Raw genomic sequence first — 17,500 nt, 5'->3', positions numbered from 1 at the left:
GAAATACCGCTAAGCATTTCGCCCGACGTGCTAACGTTTCTGCCAGCTCGCCGCCTTGATACAGGTGTACATTATCTATTTCTTTACTACCCACAAGGGGCTAAACACATAGGGGACAAACAAGGACAGACAAACGGATTAAGTCAATTACATCGACCCCAGTGCGTAACTGGTACTTAATTTATCGATCCCGAAAGGATGAAAGGCAAAGCCGACCTCGGCGAAATTTGAACTCAGAACATAACGGCAGACGAAATACGGCTACACATTTCGCTCGGCGTGCTAACGCTTCTGCCAGCTCGCCCGCAGTGCTATATTAACTCCTATATGCCACGGAATGCATGGCCCTCTACCGCAGGCGCATCAAGGCCCTTACGCGGGTCCAAATTCATCATCTAGGCTCCATGTTGCATATCAGATGGGGAACAGCTGATAGAAGAGTCCAAATATTAAAAAGAGAGGTTGCTGTTTTCTTGTTACTGTTGCAGTGTAAAGATTATGTCCGACGTTGATCCTGAAGGCACATTAACCCTCTTGTAAGACCTACATATGTATATTCTTTAATTCTTGTACTTTTACATTTTTTGAGTGCGGCCATGATGGAGCACCATATATATGTATATATATATATATAAAGTTAATCCAAACAAAAAGCACAAAAAAACACAACAACGCGAGGACGTGGAACAAATATAGTATTATTGGACGCTCAGGAAAGAAGGGAAGGAGGGTTTAACGTTTCGAGCGGAGCTCTTCATCGGAAACATAGGAGAAGGAAGATCCAGAGAAGAGAAGACAGAGGGAAAAAAAATCGCCAACGATACACACGCGGTCATATATATATATAATATTATATATATATATATATATATATATAGTGTTGTATTTAGGAATGGTCATTTTGCCAGTTTAGCTAATAAAAACACACACACTGTATATTTGGTGTTACTTTGCTTCAGCATTATTCATTTTTTATATTAATCTTAATCTTATTTCGGCCAGAGTTCTTTCGTCACACTCCTATGACCTCATCAGTAGTCCTTTGCTTTCTTCTTTCTCATTTCTGTGTCTCTCCTTACTAACTGTCAGCCAAATTGGCTAAACTGGCAAAAATGAGCATTCCTAAATACAACAATATCTGTTTCAACACACGACTTCACATCAAAAATTTTGCAAAACAAATATATATATGTATCTATGCATAATATATATATATATATATATATATAATATATATATATATCTATATATATATATATATATATATATATATATCTATATATATATATATATATATATATATATATATTTTAGCGCCGGAACTAAGACATTTGAAATTTTATCCCTAATGTAATCGGTAAAACTAAACACGTGTCTGTTTTGGCACAGAAAGCTGGGGTTAGTTTTCGGATTGCATTTACATTGAACGATTGTACTGATGAGGCCACGGACATTTGAATTATGTAAGTAATTCTTTTGTTAAAGGCCGAAACCGAGGTATGCAATTAATTCTGTTTTTTATATAAATTTTCATCTGTCCTGCCCGCCAAATTTGGTTCTGGTGTTCGCTGAATTTTTCCTCTAGAGAACTTTCTTTGTAGTTTGATCGTTGATGATCTATTTCTAGCATACGGCACACTACCTAGCACTCTTGCCCTGTCAATATACACATGTATTAGAATTTTCTCTGATTTTTCAGATTTTTTGTATGCTAGACTACTGGTTTCAAATTGATATTAAAATTAATATTAATTTATCTCCCTCATTATTTAAATATTATATATATATTATATATATATATATAGATATATATATATATATATATATATATATATATATATATATATATATAATTATATATATATATATATATATAGATATATATATATATATATATAATATATATATATATATATATATATATAATATATATATATAATATATATATATATATATATATATATATATATATATATATATATATATATATATATATATATATAATATATATATATATGTAAGATCCAAGGATCGAGGTGTAGGAAGAAAGTTAGTTTCAAGCAATCCGTAGAAAATATAAAAAAACAACTTTCAGGGACAATAGTGGTTGGGACAGAAGGCTGTGGATTTCTTGGTATCAAAATACGATAACCTGAAAAAAAAAATCTTTTTATATTTCACGGTAGGCAACCAGGGTGGACGGGTATGCGAATAAGAATACAAGAGTTAAGGAATGGAAGAGATCAGATCCGGGTAACATGTTTCATAACGAACGAAACCCGGGAAGTGGTAAATATCGAAGCGAGGGGTATAGCGCAGGCTGCTCGTCAGTCAAAGGGTATCTTGATTAAATGAAAGTTTACATTATCGGAAGGAGGTACATGACAACACACGGCAGATTCGATCGAACCTTCCGTGTGTTTTCATGTACCTCCTTGTGAATCTCCCATGTGTTAACATGTGTCTCCTTGCGACAGTGTAAACTTTCATGTGATCAAAATTCCCTCGGCCTGATGACCAGCCTGAGATATACCTCTCACTTGGATATTTACCACTCCCTAGGTTCCGTTAGCTGTGAAAGTATATGTGGCCCGGATCTTATCTACTCTATTCTTTGACTCTTGTATATAGGAGCACTCCGTCGGTTGCGACGATGAGGGTCCCAGCTGATACGATCAACGGAACAGGTTGCTCGTGATATTAACGTGCAAGTGGCTGAGCACTCCACAGACACGTGTACCCTTAACGTAGTTCTCCAGGAGATTCAGCGTGACACAGATTGTGACAAGGCCGGCCCTTTGAAATACAGGTACAAGAGAAACAGGAAGAAAGAGCGAGAGAAAGTTGTGATGAAAGAGTACAGCAGGGTTCACCACCATCTTCTGCCGGAGCCTCGTGGAGCTTTAGGTGTTTTCGCTCAATAAACACTCACAATGCCCGGTCTGGGAATCGAAACCGCGATCCTCCGACCGCGAGTCCGCTGCCCTAACCACTGGGCCATTGCGCCTCCGTTGATTCTTGTATGTATACACACACGCACACACATGTATGTATATAGGGAGACACCAACGTGCGTGAGTTGTGGATTTTGTTTGTATGTTTTAAACATACATAATAAATCGTTTTATAACTGTTTTAAACAGTTTGTTGTGATGACAGATAAATGCGAATGAATATCTATATATATAAAACTGTAGTTGTGTGAGTGTCTGTCCCCTTCGATTTAGATTCCTAACTCCTCCCACATTTTGCGGTGCAGTTTAACCAAATTCGGGTATCTTATAGTCGTGATTCATATCGAGCCCGTCTGGCTATTAGCGCGCGTCTACGATGAGTCTACGATTTTAAAAATAATTTAACATCATTTTTTATTCCATTTTAATGCATAATTTTTCGTGTGTCGATGGTGGCGGAGTTGGCGTCCACACTCAAACACCTGCACCTGTGTTTGCTTCTCCCCCTTCTTCCCTCCCTCGTGAAGCTGTGGGGAAGGGAGTGTAAGGAAATCAACGTCGTAAAGCGTTGTCAAGGAGACCAGCGTTCTTTTAGAACAACGACTTCATGGCTTGAAGACACCAAAACAGAAATGGCTAAGAAAGCCCGAATTGGCATCTATAAGGGAAGTAACTCTCTAAAATTCCCTTACAAACCCGAGCAACGCCGGGCGATACTGTTAGTTAATGTTAAAAGAGTCGTAAGTGCAAGGGAGATAATGCGTGTGATTGTTTAACGATCTAAGGGAGATAATAGAATGCCGTCAGTACATGAACACTTTATGAGTCACATTAGTGGAGGCGCAATGGCCCAGTGGTTAGGGCAGCGGACTCGCGGTCGTAGGATCGCGGTTTCGATTCCCAGACCGGGCGTTGTGAGTGTTTATTGAGCGAAAACACCTAAAAGCTCCACGAGGCTCCGGCAGGGGATGGTGGTGATCCCTGCTGTACTCTTTCACCACAACTTTCTCTCACTCTTACTTCCTGTTTCTGTTGTACCTGTATTTCAAAGGGCCGGCCTTGTCACTCTCTGTGTCACGCTGAATATCCCCGAGAACTACGTTAAGGGTACACGTGTCTGTGGAGTGCTCAGCCACTTGCACGTTAATATCACGAGCAGGCTGTTCCGTTGATCGGATCAACCGGAACCCTCGTCGTCGTAACCGACAGAGTGCTTCCATCCATGAGTCACATGACGATGTTATTAAATACGTTCTTAAAGATATTTTACACGTGATTCCTTTAACTTACATTAAAGAAAAGATATCCAACATGGAATCTATCTATGAAATTTAAAACAAAGGGTTACCCACTTGCAAACAAATGTGGTAACATGTAACAATATTGACCGAGGTTACCGTAGGCTTTTCCGTAGGCTTTTCTTCCCACGGATAAACCTTATCTGCTTCCCCCTTACACCTTACATCATGACACTGTGATACACGATCCCTATTGATCATTTTTTTCCCTCCTTTGTTTCTTTTCCCGTCTTTTTCTTTCTTTCTTCTTTCCCTTTTACGATCCCTTTTGATCGAAAACCTACCCCATCTTTATATTTATATATTTTTTCTCTCCCACCAAAAGAAAGGCTCTACTTTGCAATCTGTCCCGTCTGTGTGCAGCCCTGTGTGGCTAATAAAGGAACGTATCTATCTATCTATCTATCTATCTATCTATCTATCTATCTATCTATCTATCTATCTATCTATCTATCTATCTAACTATCTATCTATCTGTCTGTCTGTCTGTCTGTCTGTCTGTCTGTGGAGTATATACGCATTTATATACATGTACATATATGTATATATCTTCATATACAGGGTGCGGTGAATAAACTGTCGTCTAAATTACGCAAGCATTGACATCTCGTTCTAACAAATATATTTACCAAAATTACATAAAAATATCTTGAAATACTAAAGAGTAAATTTATTCAGTAAAATCGCCAATGGCTTCAACTACAGCCTCCAGACGACTTCAGAATCTCCTGCAATTCTTCTGGATGAAAGTTGCCATAATCCTTGCCTTCAGTGCATCTTTGGTGTTACAAGGCCTTTTTTGTCTCTCGCTCAACAGCGCCCCACACATTATAATCAAGGGGGTTGCAGTCTGGGGAGTTAGGTGGCCAGATGTTAGGGGTGATGTGGTCGCAGAAATGGCCTGACAGCCATGACTGGGTTCTCCTGCTTGTGTGGCATGCTGCAGGAGACATAGGGTCTTCCAGCAGCCACCCTCTTGACCTAAGGCAGCACTTCCTCCTCCAGGCTCTTGAGTTAGGCCGCTGAGTTGAGTCTGAGGCCGTGTGGCAAGGTGACTGGAAGGATCACCAGTGATCACTTCAAACACCGTGTTGTTGACCGGATGTTTGATTTTTATCACTCTCGGTACATGTCCTCAGATTGCACTTTCCTCAGATTGACACCCAAACACTCTAAAATGTTCGTATAGGAGCTTCCAGCGCGAATGCCAAGTAGTACAGCATGTCGTTTCTAAATTTCTGATAGAGTGAATTGCATCATGATACTGTTTCCCTCACAGACGGTGCCCAACCGACCCTACTATAGTGTGTAGCCGACAATATCAAAAACAAACAATGCGCATGAACATATTTCCATTATTAACTCTTTATGATTGAACACAAAACTGGTTGTTGGAGTAAATGATTTGTTCCATTAAACGACATAAATAGGTTCTAATTTAATGAATTCTCTTTCCGTAACCATTTTCTTAAAGCAAATCTCCCCAAACCAGGCTGATTTTTCAATTGCTTTTATTTATTTCACACGGATTTTATACATAAAATTGTTAAATAATATACAATCCTTATCTATTTATATATATCCTGTAACAATAATTCTTAACTTTTAAATCAAAACATTTTTGATGTAGTTTACAAAATAATTTTACTTCTAACCTTTTGGTTAACTTAACAAATGTTCACTTTAACCTGATGAAACTGAAAAAACCTATTCAGACTGTCTCTGTATATAATACTCTAACTCCGAATGTGGAATTGTTAATATTGTTAGTTGTTTACGTTACTACTGTTAGTATTTCTACAGTTAGTGACTTACAAGGATTGCAATTAACAGGTAAGATTAGCAGTGAAAATTTAATAAAGATCTTGTAGAATTTTGATCGGGAAAAGGTCCATGGATGTTGTCAGCATCACTTAAATCGCAGGTCGATACCAAAGTCAGTTAACATGAAGAGGAATCTGTAAATAAATAAATAAACGAATCTATAAATTCTGGGGGAATACTTTGAATGAAGATAAGACAACTTTTGATGGAGTCTCTCAGACTTGTGATGCCGGTAACTAGAACATAAAACTGAGAGGGACAAACATCAAAGAACAGAACGATAAAAGAATAATCACCGAAGAACACACCAACAGGGGAAGTAACCAACATTTCGACTGGGAGGAGACTCGGGTTTGAGAGAAGTAACACTAAAGAATAAATAAATATACAGAGACGTATCGATATGTATTTAGTCTCAATGTAAAACTAGGCCCACGAGGGTATTTTGTGTTGCTGAGGATGGGTATAGGCTTCTGGTGTGTTTGTGAGAACTGAGAGACTTGATCGAAGAGTTTGTTGAATAAACTGGAGTACTCCGAGTAACCAGTCGTTCTTTGCTTCTTCCCAAGTAACAACAAATTCCAACAAAACCAAAAAGCAAACCGGATGAACGGAAGATGCGTATGTTCAGGCCCCAATATTGTATTCGCGGAGATGTCTCTGATGGTCGTAGGGAGGTGAGGAATGAGGATTATATCTTGCAAATTCGCTTGTTTCCCCTGGGTCCCAGAATCAATGCCACCACCTACATCGGCGTGCTGGTCACCTTTAAGCCCTCGGCGGGTGGATTACCCAAGAAAAGCCCCGCATGTATCTTGGCATGACTGAATTCTCGTCACAGCAGTTGTTGGTCGTGAATATTCATAAATATGTGACCACCCAGCAGGACTAATACATCTGGAGAGATGTTGAGAGAGAAAGACAGGGAAGAGATGTGGAGAGAGAAAAAGGGCGAGAGAGACGGAGAGAGGAGGAAAGAGTGAGAGAGAGAGAGAGGGAAAGAAAAAGAGTGAGACGGAGAATAAGGGAGAGACAGAGGAAGAGAGGGAGAGAGAGAGTTGGGGGAAAGGGAAAGAGAGAGGGAAAAAGAGGGAGTGAGAGGAGAGAAAGCGAGTGCGAGAGGGTTAGGGAGTGAGAGATAGAGATAGAGGAGAGGTAAGAGAGAGAAACGAGAGAGCAGATGGGAGAGTGGGAGGGAGAAAGAGAGGGAGTGAGAGAGAGAGAGAGGGGGGCAAGTTAGTTGATTCTTAATATTACAGACGCGTTGAAGGCTGCCATTTTGCGTGTGATGTATAAAACAAAGGGAAACCCCTGGATCCCTGGAAACGGTCTTTTCTCTGGATTTAACGAGGCCATCATTCAGGCAGAGAGTGGTGTCTTTGTATAACTGGTTTATTTGATATACTAAATGGTATCCATAGCACTCTACAGGCCGATCTCTGTGACATTTGGTCTAAATAACTGTTGGTAGACACCCTTGTGGAGGCGCAATGGCCCAGTGGTTAGGGCAGCGGACTCGCGGTCATAGGATCGCGGTTTCGATTCCCAGACCGGGCGTTGTGAGTGTTTATTGAGCGAAAACACCTAAAAGCTCCACGAGGCTCCGGCAGGGGATGGTGGTGATCCCTGCTGTACTCTTTCACCACAACTTTCTCTCACTCTTACTTCTTGTTTCTGTTGTACCTGTATTTCAAGGGGCCGGCCTTGTCACTCTCTGTGTCACGCTGAATATCCCCGAGAACTACGTTAAGGGTACATGTGTCTGTGGAGTACTCAGCCACTTACACGTTAATTTCACGAGCAGGCTGTTCCGTTGATCGGATCAACCGGAACCCTCGTCGTCGTAACCGACGGAGTGCTTCCAGGTAGACACCTTTACAGAATGGAGCTCTTGGGTCCCACGGAGAGCGAGGTTCACAGCTGCAGGGGTTAAATGTACCAAGAAGCTTGCACCTCTTCAAGATGGATTTTATTGCAGCGTGCAACACCCCCCTCCACCATACCCATGTATATGAAGAGGGCGAAAATGAGTTTGCGGAGCGATGAGGAGGGGTAGGAAGGAGATGAAGGAGATGAAGGAGAGGAAGGAGAAAGAAAACGGAAAAGAAAGTAATTTATCTTTACAAACCTTCGTTATCGTCTTTGTGCAAAAAAGGATGACACTATCGAGAAATTGCAGCAACCAGAAGCAGAAGAATGAGATTGACGACCAAAATACATTTAGTGTATGCTATACCGGAAGGAGCGCTGCTAGCAACTGTAAGACAAAATATAGATGTGTCATAAAAATATTTACGGATATATTCTTATCTATATATGCTTATATGCATATCTTATCTATATATGTACATATATGCGCCTATGTATACACGTACACTTTATGTTTCTATAATATATAAGTTTAAAATAAGAGGCTGCTGAGGCCTAACACTCTCTGATTTCAAACCTAACGAGAAACTAATCTGTTATGCAAACTAAGAAACCACATGTTACTTTCAAACTGCTCTCATTGGTTGGAAGGATTTCCGAAGAGCAATGACGTCAGATGTGCTAAATATACAGGTGTACAGGAATTACAAGTAGGGAAGGTAGTTAGGACATATATTCAGAAATAAGTTGGGATGGCTTCTAGAAATAAGTGGTTCGTTTCTATCCGATGTATGACCTAATTACGGTTGAGGTTTGAGGCAAAGAGTTTTGTAAATGCATTCAATATTTAAGCAGTCATCCATAAACATCTTAGGAATGCAACAAAGTTTTCTTTCAGAAAAGCGACAAACTGCACGGAACACAACACGTGGCCTATAACAATCGTCTCCAGAAGGCGGCGAGCTGGCAGAAACGTTGGCACGCCGGGCGAATTGCGTTGCCGTATTTCGTCTGCCGGTACGTTGTGAGTTCAAATTCCGCCGAGGTCGACTTTGCCTTTCATCCTTTCGAGTACCAGTTACGCACTGGGGTCGATATAATCGACTTAATCCCTTTGTCTGTCCTTGTTTGTCTCTTCTATGTTTAGCCCTTTGTGGGCAATAAAGAAATATATAACAATTGTCTCCATATTTTAAGAAAGAAAAAATATAAATACAGCGAGCAATATAACACAAAAAATATTTGCTTACTTATTATACGGGGGTCGATTATCTCTGTACGTGTCTGGTTAAATACTGTACAAGAAACGGTTGAACGTTGAGTAAAGTCATCATATTGTACATAGTGTTTATAGGATGAAGTTACTTCAGTATAACATTTGTCAGAACCCCAAACTCTCGCTCTATCTTCAATCACAACGTTCTTCCCGTTGCGTGTTATTGTCCATCGAAAGACGACTTCTTCCCATGGAAGAGGCCACGGTACATATGCTGTGCACTTGAATGTAGCCATCATTTATAAAGAAGTGCCAGAGCAGGGTGAGCACAGTTTACATGGCGACAATACATGCATATAGACCTAAGTATACATACATAGAAATATACGCACACGTATATATACATACATACATACATACATACATACATACATACATACATACATACATGCATATGCATACATATGCATACATACATACAGACACACATACATACATATACATACATATACATACATACACATACATACATATACATACATACACATACATACATACATATACATACATACATATACATACATACACACATACATACATACATACATACATACATACCTACATATATACATACATACATACATACATACATACATACATACATACATACATACATACATACATACATATACATACATACATACACATACATACATATACATACATATGCATACATACATACATCACATACATACATACATACGTACAAACATACATACATCACATACATGCATACATACATACACACACATACATACATACATACATTCATACATACATTCATACATACATACATACATACATACATACATACACATACATACATACATATACATCTCTCTCTATATAAACGGCAGTTAGTCTGTCTGTGTGTCTTTGTGTCTGTCAGGTTGTACCCTCACCCTGACCACTGCTTTCAACCGATTCTGATGAAACTTGACACACACATAGCCCAATGTCTTAATTCAAAACTAACGCAGTGAAAATTTTGAAAAGTTCCCCCAGTTCTGAAAATAATCGATAAATTCGACTTGGAGTCGAGAATCTAAGCTTTTTATATGCAACACATTTTCCGTTGTAGTTTTCGCAACTTGCAATCGATTTTCACCAAACTCATGGTGAAGCTTAATGTTATCCTAAGAAACTTAATTCTGATGTTAGTTTTCCATGCAATACTTTACCATCAGAAAAAAATCGATAAAATCATGCCATTTTGGGAAATCGCGTTCAAATTCAAGATGACATATTTTCGAAAATATCTTTCACAAATTGGCAGGAATTTTTTTAAAAATTCACAGCGAGCATCATGTCTGCTCCAAGGAGCTATATGGCCGCTTTTATTCCAATAGGATACTTTATTAGCAGCTATTAGCAGAAGTGGCGGTGTTGGGGGTAAAATCTCGAATGTAATTTCTTCCTGGTAGGAATTGGTTGGGTTGAATTATCGATAGCTGTTTGAGAGTTATTTGGGAGTGAAGAGAAGACATTGCAACCTACACATGCGCCTTCGTTCCCTAGAGGGAAAGGACTAGATTGGGATTAGTCGTTGCCTGCTAGGGGCTCTTACATACCCGGGTAACACCGGGCTATGCTGCTAGTACATACATACATCCAGTGTGACTCCCAAATCGATGCTTGGATGTTGCACTACCTGGAGGTGTATGGATAAGTAACAAAAAAATAGACAGAACTGAAAAGCACAGACTACTAAAACAATGAAATTGCAAGAATGTGGACAATGGGGAGAGTGCCATTGCAGGAGCTGAAGAGGCACTGGGAACTCTAACAACCAAGTTCGAGAAGTATTTCAGAGAAATCGGAATTGGTATAAGAGTAGAACAAACCCCCACCAAAACCGCTCTGCTGTGAACAGGTTTTGAAATTGGGGGTTGGATGTTGAATGTATCCCACGAAAATTAACAACACAACCAAATAATATCTAAACTTGTAATGTGCGGGAAAAGGCCCTGGGGTGAGACCCCTGACAGCAGGCTGCAGGGCGCCCTCACAGAATCTACCAGAGCAAACAAGACTGAGAGCTCTGAGAAGCAAAACACTAAAAGTAATAAACATGTAAATGCTTCGATAATAATAATAATAATAATAATAATAATAATAATAGCGATAATAATAATAACAACAATAATAATAATAGTAATAATAATAATAATAATAATAATAATAATAATAATAATAATAAGCAAAGGCTACCTTTATCAAAGCAAAAATGACAGAAACATCTAACGTTAACCTTGACCAACAGAATGTCATAAAAGAACTAGACCCAGCGGAGAGCTACAAGTACCTAGGGGTAATTAAAGGGAACGGAATAAGGCATTCAGAGATGAAGGAAAGGATCAGGAGAGAATGCTATCGAAGAGTGAGAGCAATACTCAAGACAGAGCTGAATGCCAGAAACAGGATCGAAGCGATCAATGCATTAGCCATACCAGTCGTAACTTACAGTTTCAATATTGTTAACTGGTCAATTACTGAAATATGTCAGCTCGACAGAAAAATAAGGAAACTGTTGACAATGCATAGAATGCACCACCCTAAGGCAGATACAGAACGACTCTATCTGCCAAGAAAAGAGGGAGGCCGTGGTCTTTTGCAACTGGCAATAACAATGAAGATTGCTACAATTGGCCTAGTCACCTACCTGAAAAACTCTGAGGACTGGATGTTAAAACTTGTCTCAAAACATGAAGACAAGAAAGCATCATACTCAGTCACAAAACAGGCAAAGGAATACCTAAGTGAATTCCGAATACAACCGATTTCGGAATTAGAGATAGATATACAAGAAACAAGCACAGAAAAAGCTAGGCGCATGAAAACCCGTGCCAAAACTGCGGCCTTAGATATTCTGAATAATAAATGGCAAGAAAAACCTCTCTATGGCAAATACCCAAAGAGAGCGAATAATGCAGATATCGACAAAGCCCTGACCCATCAATGGCTAATGGCCTCTGGCTTAAAATCTGAAACAGAGGGGTTTATCATAGCAGCTCAAGATCAATGCCTACCAACAAGAAACTACCAGGCCAACATATTAAAGAACGGCAGTAGCCCAACATGTCGTGTATGCCGACAACAAAATGAAACCATTGACCATGTTGTCTCCAAATGCAGTCTTCTAGCGCCTACAGAGTACCTCAGTAGGCATGATAGAGCTGCACAATATATTCACTGGGTAATTTGCAAAAACCTGGATTTGCCCCATGAAAAAAACTGGTGGGAACACAATCCACCTCCTGTGCTTGAAAATGACCACATCTCACTCCTCTGGAACTTCACCATTCAAACTGACAGGAAGATAGATGCAAATAGGCCAGACATTATATTGAAAGACTTCAGACAAAGAACATGCCTCCTCATTGATATGACTGTCCCAATCGATATAAACGTATCTGTCAAGACCTACCAAAAACTGAGCAAATATAAAGATCTTGAAATAGAAATCAGCAAAATGTGGAATCTGAAGACTAAAACAATACCTGTTGTCATAGGTGCCCTGGGAATGATAGCGAAAGGGACTGATTGCTACCTAACTCAGATACCAGGAAACCCCAAATTGGCAGAAATTCAAAAGATAGTGCTCATGGGAACTGCTCATATCCTACGCAAAATACTCTCTATGTAATCCCAAGGTTCAAAACAAACTTTTTTTATTTATGTATTTATTATTTTTTTTTATGTATTAGACATTCACTAGTACAACACCAAAAAAAAAAAACCCAAATATCTGGCACAGAACTTCCAACCTGTTGTCTCTTGAGGTCTCTGGGTGAGACTTGGAGCCAACTTGTACAGACATAAAGCAAAAGTCAAACATAGAATAATAATAATAATAATAATAATAATAATAATAATAGCGATAATAATAATAATAATAACAATAATAATAATAATGATAATAATAATAATAACAATAATAATAATAATAATAATGATAATAATAATAATAATAATAATAATAATAACAACAATAATAATAATGATAATAATACTAATGATAATAATAATAATAATGATAATAATAATAATAATGATAATAACATTAAAATTATAATAATAATAATAATGATAATAATGATAATGATAATGATAATAATAATAACAATAATAATAATAATAATAATAATAATAATAATAATAATAATAATAACAATAATTATAATAATAATAATAATAATGATAATAATAATAATAATAACAATAATAATAATAATGATAATAATAATAATAATAACAATAATAATAATAATAATAATAATAATGATAATAATAATAATAATAATAATAACAACAATAATAATAATGATAATAATAATAATGATAATAATAATAATAATGATAATAATAATAATAATAACATTAAAATTATAATAATAATAATAATGATAATAATAATAATAATAACAATAATAATAATAATGCTACGATTCTCTCTGGTCGAACACAACTTCTCTATTCACAAACAATACAGAACAGCCCTTCCTTAATTTTTCTTAAGGCTAATAGTAGTAAACATCTGAACTTTTTTTGACCTAAAGAGAAAAAAAAAAAAAATATCCCTGATGGTGATGGTGATGATGGTGATGATGATAATAATGATAGTAATAGTGCTGATAATCTATCTATCTATCTACACACACACACACACACTCAAAGAGTTCAATCAACACAAAGAAAGTATTATTTGACAGGCAAGAACTCTAGTGTTGAAGACAGTCAGCCAGCCAACCACCAAGCCAGCCAACGAGACAGACAGACACTACTGTGATGGTGATAATGATAAAAAAAACAAAAATAACAATAAGATACTGCTGTGACTACACATAAAACAATATCATTGATGATGATGGTGGTGATGGTGATGGTGATGATGATAATGATGATGGTAATGGTGGTGATAATGATGATAGTGATGGTAATGGTGATGATAATAACAATAATAAGCCGACTACGGCTGCTATAATGGTACGATTATAATTGTAACGGCAATGATGGCCGTCTCCCCACGTGCCAATCAAAGCTAAAAAATGATAACATTATCGTAGCACCAAAATGTTTTTGGAAACTAAAAGGAAAACTAAATCAGTATACCAAATCGCTTGTCCTATGGTTAATCTGGAAGCGCGTCCCCCAGGGAAGAGCCAGCCTGGGATCGAAAAGTCATCAACTGGCACAAACTCTTCTCCGAATACGGACATGGATGGTCACTTGAACGGGAAATCCCCCAACTCGAGCCCTCCAAGTTCACCACCACAACCACCACAGAAAGAAAAATGTAAGCGGAACAAATGGACCCGAGAAGAGTATAAAGAAGTAATATACGCTTATTACTATGCATTAGGTAGGCCATCTCAAGAGAGACACACCGCAAACTCTTACAGTATATGGAGAACACGGAATCAAGACAGTAGGCCCTATTTGGACGAGAACAAATTAGCAAATGTGAGGAGGGATATCTTTATAAATAACAGACTCACAGACAGTGAAATAAGCGCGATCAAGCACGCAACGGAAAATGACATAAATATAAGACACAAAGGAAATGAAGAATCAGATGAACAGTATAGCCCGCCACGAGGCTTAATTGAAAGACTGCCATCTGACCAAAGTACGCAAAGGCCTGAAGATACAAGAAATTCTATTGTACCAGTTAAAGATAGCCAGGAAAACGAAAAAACAACAGTAACTGAAGATCTCGCATTTGCTGAAGAACACAGAGAGTCTATGGCAGAAATGAGGCAGAAAATCCTGAATACGCTTGAAGTTGTAAGACATACAAGTATGAATGATAGAGAACCGCTTCATAAACTCTCAAATACAAACCAAAATAAAAAACAAATCCAAATTGGCAACTATGTAACAAATGAAATAATACGAGAATTAAAACCTGATTTTACTGAGTTAAATGAAATTATTTACGCTTCTGCTAGGGCAATTGAAACCAGCTGTATGCCTCCGAAGAAACAAAGAAAACCAAACCTGGGAAGAAATCAAACCTGGAGAAGTAAAATTGAAAAAGAGATCGAATTTATGAGAGGGGAAATATCAATATTAAATGAACTAATATGTGGAAATGATGTAAGATCCAGAACAGGAAGAAAGATGAAGAGAAAATTTGGATCCTCACCAAGAGAAGAACTGATATCAATAAAAGAAACGCTGAAACAAAAAGTCCAAGCAAAAGCCCAAAGAATACGAAGATTTGAGAAGAGAAACAAGTTTTACAAGCAAAATAAGCTGTTCACATCCAATGCCAAAAAATTCTACAGAGAAATAGGGAAGGAGAAAGTAACCGTTAAAGACCCCCCTCCCATGGAAGAAGTTCAAAACTTTTGGAAAAGGATTTGGAGTGACAAGAAGACGTACAACATAAATGCAGACTGGATTATACAAACTGAAGGATCCTACCAAAATTTACAACAACAAGCATGGGAAGACATCACAATAGCAGACCTAAGAAAGGCACTCACGAAGGCCCATAATTGGAAATCCCCCGGTAAAGATAGGGTGCCGAATTTCTGGCTCGCATCGCTCCCGTGCGCACACGGTAAGCTAGTTCAGCTGCTCAATGGAATTATGAGAGACCCAAAGAAAACACCTGAATGGTTAGCAAGTGGCATTACTTACCTACTCCCAAAGAATAACGAAACCAACCTTCCAAAAAACTATCGGCCTATAACTTGTCTATCCACCACGTATAAAATCCTAACATCTATCCTGGCGGAGAAAACATATGCATTCATGGAGAAGAACGATATTTTCTCCATTGAACAAAAAGGGTGCCGCCGAGGCTCTTACGGAAGCAAAGATCATCTGCTAATCAATCGTATGATCCTTGAGAACTGTCACAACAAGCGCAGAAATCTCAGCACCGCATGGATTGACTATAAAAAGGCCTTCGACAGTATACCGCATCCATGGATCTTGAGATCGCTGGACATCTTCAAAATTTCCCCTGTGATTTCAAACTTCCTGAAGCACAATATGTCGTTGTGGAATACGAATCTCCAATTATACCACTCTAATGGAGTACTTGCCTCAGAAAATATAAACATCAACTGTGGAATTTTTCAAGGTGACTCACTTTCACCTTTAATATTCTGCATAGCCCTAATACCCCTTACAAGTGAATTAAACAGAACAGGGTATGGGTATAAAATTGCCAATAAAAAAATAAGCCATCTATTTTATATGGATGACTTAAAACTTTATGGTAAAGACAATAATGAACTTGAAGGCCTATTGCGCACCGTGAAAGCATTCAGCGATGACATCGGGATGGAGTTTGGACTTGAGAAGTGTGCCAAGGCCACTTTCCAGAAAGGGAAAGTGAAGACCACAAATTCAGTCGTGTTAGATGTTGACACACTCATAAGAGAGCTTGAGCAAGAACAAACATACAAATATTTAGGGATAAATGAAGGCTCTGGTATTCAGCATGCAAGCATGAAAGAGAAAATCAGGAAGGAATGTTATAGGAGAGTTCGTGCAGTCCTGAAATCTGAACTAAATGCACGTAACAAGGTGTTAGCTATAAATTCCTTAGCAGTTCCAGTTGTTACTTATAGCTACAATGTGTTGAACTGGAATACGAGTGAAGTAAAGAATATAGATAGAAAAATACGCAAGCTGCTGAGTTGTAATAGGATGCACCACCCAAAGGCAGACGTAGATCGCCTTTACCTTCCCAGAGCCCAAGGAGGTCGAGGCCTGATCCAATTTGAACTAGCTTACAAAACAACCACAATTGGACTGGCCAAATATCTCGAAATATCGAATGACTGGATGCTAAAGCTCGTGGAAAATCACGAGAGACGAAAGAAGGTTCATTCTATCATAAAGGAAAGCAAAAAATTTGCTATTGATCTCGTGCAGGATACCCAAACTGAACAACCCGAGGGAAGTACGGCAACTATTGTTGCAAAGAAGGTGAAAATGATGGCAATGAAAAAAGCGCACGAGCAATTGGCTGATAGGTGGGAGGAGAAACCTCTGCACGGCAAATATGTGACCCGCAGCAAACAAGCTGATGTTGACCAGAAGCAAACCCATCAGTGGCTACGGAGCTCAGGGCTAAAAGCAGAGAGCGAAGGTTTCATCCTGGCTGCTCAAGACCAAAGTCTATTAACCCGGAACTACCAGGCCAATGTGATGAAAAATGGAGCAGACCCAAAATGCCGATTCTGCAACGACATGATTGAAACAGTGGACCACCTAATCTCTGGATGTAAAGTCTTAGCACCAGTGGAGTATAAATT

General features: G+C 38.3%; 1 protein-coding gene and 1 long non-coding RNA gene across 2 annotated transcripts in view; both read right to left on the bottom strand.

The window, feature by feature from the left end:
- Positions 1 to 17,500, bottom strand: part of LOC115229977 — a 42,603-nt gene that overhangs the window by 17,377 nt on the left and 7,726 nt on the right. The window lies entirely within an intron of this gene.
- LOC118761483 lies at positions 5,747 to 9,452 on the bottom strand. Its single transcript, XR_004997415.1, has 3 exons — positions 9,196 to 9,452; positions 8,205 to 8,333; positions 5,747 to 6,210 (listed from the first exon to the last, which is right to left on the bottom strand). It is a non-coding gene; the product is annotated as an uncharacterized LOC118761483 (long non-coding RNA).

The sequence above is a fragment of the Octopus sinensis genome, unplaced genomic scaffold (assembly GCF_006345805.1).
Source record: "Octopus sinensis unplaced genomic scaffold, ASM634580v1 Contig13993_ERROPOS49380+, whole genome shotgun sequence".
Classification (NCBI taxonomy): Eukaryota; Metazoa; Mollusca; class Cephalopoda; order Octopoda; family Octopodidae; genus Octopus; species Octopus sinensis.
This window is presented reverse-complemented; position numbering and strand designations above follow the sequence as displayed.